The sequence below is a fragment of the Bison bison genome, unplaced genomic scaffold, assembly GCF_000754665.1.
Source record: "Bison bison bison isolate TAMUID 2011002044 unplaced genomic scaffold, Bison_UMD1.0 scf7180017864472, whole genome shotgun sequence".
Taxonomy (NCBI): Eukaryota; Metazoa; Chordata; class Mammalia; order Artiodactyla; family Bovidae; genus Bison; species Bison bison.
This window is the reverse complement of record NW_011495033.1, coordinates 108,334-111,026: the sequence shown is the minus strand read 5'-3', so window position 1 is coordinate 111,026 and position 2,693 is coordinate 108,334. Positions and strand designations below refer to the sequence as shown.

The window sequence follows — 2,693 nt, the reverse complement described above, 5'->3', positions numbered from 1 at the left end:
GGCAAAGAGATGAGAGAGTCCTACAAAGGGAAAAGTGATCATTTGTACTGAATGGGATATGTTATTGAATTTAGAGACATGAATGTTATTGCAGACTTTGAAGGGGGAGTTTCAGTAGCGTCACCTGCCGCCTGTGCCTAAATTCTCAGTCATCCACCATTTGACAATAAGCCACATGCTATACGCATTATTTATTTTTTATATTTGGATTTAAGGTCTGTGACTTTTTATAAATAATCGAGTTATCAAATGACAAAGAGGAACCAAACCATCATCTCAGAGTTCCTCCTTCTGGGCCTGCCTATCCAGCCAGAGCATCAAAACCTGTTCTATGCTCTGTTCCTGGCCATGTATGTTACCACCATCCTGGGGAACCTCCTCATAATGCTCCTGATTTGACTGGACCCCCACCTCCACACACCCATGTATTTGTTTCTCAGTAACCTGTCTTTCTCTGACCTCTGCTTCTCCTCTGTCACAATGCCTAAGCTGTTGCAGAATGTGAAGAGCCAAGTCCTGTCCATCCCCTACGCAGGCTGTCTGGCCCAGATGTATTTTTACTGTTTTTTGGAGTTCTTGAGAGCTTCCTGCTTGTGGCCATGGCCTATGACCACTACGTGGCCATCTGCTTTCCCCTGCACAACACCGCCATCATGAGCCCCAGGCTGTGTCTTGCCCTGCTGGCGCTGTCCTGGGTGCTGACCACTGCCCATGCCATGTTGCACACCGTGCTCATGGCTAGGCTGTCCTTCTGCGCTGACAATGTGATTCCTCACTTTTTCAGTGACACATCTACTTTGTTGAAGGTGTCCTGCTCTGATACTCGAGTCAATGGGTTGGTGATACTTTTCATGGGAGGACTCATTCTTGTGATCCCATTTCTATTCATCATCATGTCCTATGCACGAATTGTCTCCTCCGTCCTCAAAGTTCCTTCTGCCAGCGGTATCCACAAGGCCTTCTCCACCTGTGGCTCCCACCTCTCCGTGGTGTCTCTCTTCTATGGGACAATTATTGGTGTCTACTTGTGCCCATCAACTAATAATTCTACTGTTAAGGAGACTGTGATGGCCGTGATGTACACTGTGGTGACGCCCATACTGAACCCCTTCGTATACAGCCTGAAGAACAGAGACATGAAAAGAGCCCTTGGAAGAGTCTTTTGGAAAAAGAAAATATCTTTCTCTCTAAAATGGTAACAATTGGGATTTTTACACTATTTAATTCAGTGGTTATGATAATGTTGCCAGTGGAGTATTACTCTAAATCAGTGGCTTTCTTTTTTCAGTTTTAAAGCCATTAACCTTTTTATTCAAGCAAAACCCCACAATAAAGGCTAATATGAAAATATGATGACCAGGAAGCTTTGTTTGAAGTGGAATTGAGGTCAGGAAACCATCTGCTCTGCATCTTTATTTTCCTCTTCCTAGGTGGGATTCATGTTTGAAAACAAGATTTATATATTTTTTGTGCAGAATGTCTACTACCCATGTCAATTCAGGAATTAGCTTTTCAAGCATCACTGAAATCATTGCTTTCTTCCTGCTCAAAAATCCTTAATGATGTTCGCAAATGAAGAAAGAATGAAATGTACGCTTTCTGGCTCACAGAAGCACAGAGACTCCTGGAGTTCTCTATTTCTGATACACCTTCACTTTTATCACCATGATTAAAAGCATTTCTTACTACCTTATCTCCATGCATATACTTACAGCATTTTATTCTTAATTTTACTTTTTGGGACCAGATCAGAGCAACCTTCCTTTAAGAGAGATAATAAATAGAAAACACTTACTGAGTGTTTTTGTATGTGTCAGGCACTTTTCCCATCTATTAATCTACCACCTCTATGATGTTGCTCCTATTTTCCTCTTTACAGAAAAAGTGATAGAAACATTAATTTACTGTCCAACATCACATAAGAAGTAAGTGGTGTAGTTAAGATCTGAACACAGGTGGTTTGGCTTCACAGCTCTAGATCTCCATGACCATACAATACTGCATCTTCAGACTCTAGAATCTTACTCCCTTCCGTTGTAACGGTGGATTCTGTCCAGTTCCAATCACTTGTCAATCAATCAAGCTGATTTTTCATGTCCTCTTCATATTTCTTATTGAGGCATTGAATTGCTATTTTCTTCATACAAAACCAGAAATTATAGAACAGAAGTTGTAAATTGTATTCCTGGGAGCCAAGCAAGAAATATGATGAGCGTAAAGTGTATCAGATTTAAGAAAACTCAACTGCAGGGATATGGTCAAAGATATTTTATTTTATGAATACATGGAGTATGTATATCTCTACCATAACTCAAAAATCTATGCTACTAGAGATGATATAACTTTCATATTGAATAAATTCTAATTGAAAATAGAAATATTTAATCATGAAATATATTATTGTATCTTATTACTCCTTTGATTTAGAAACAAAATCTGGCAGTTTTCTTTCTGACTAGTGTGACATCGTTTGTTTTCTCTTGAATTACCTAGTAGAAAATTCAGACTTGGGTCTAATAACCAGGAGTGATATTTAGAGTTTTTTTTTCCTGTTTAATAATAGATAAGAGCTGTTTGCAAATGCATGCACTTTGAATATAGGTCAAATTTTTGCACAAGCATTTTTATATTTAGAGTTGCTTTTCTGATGATATAAATAGAATTTTGATAATCTGAGGTTGCTATATATTTTT

The 2,693-nt window shown here is 38.9% G+C and overlaps 1 pseudogene; it reads left to right on the top strand.

Moving 5' to 3' along the window:
* The first annotated feature begins 249 nt into the window (after positions 1-249).
* LOC105004128 lies at positions 250-1,199 on the top strand (annotated as a pseudogene).
* Positions 1,200-2,693: the final 1,494 nt, after the last annotated feature.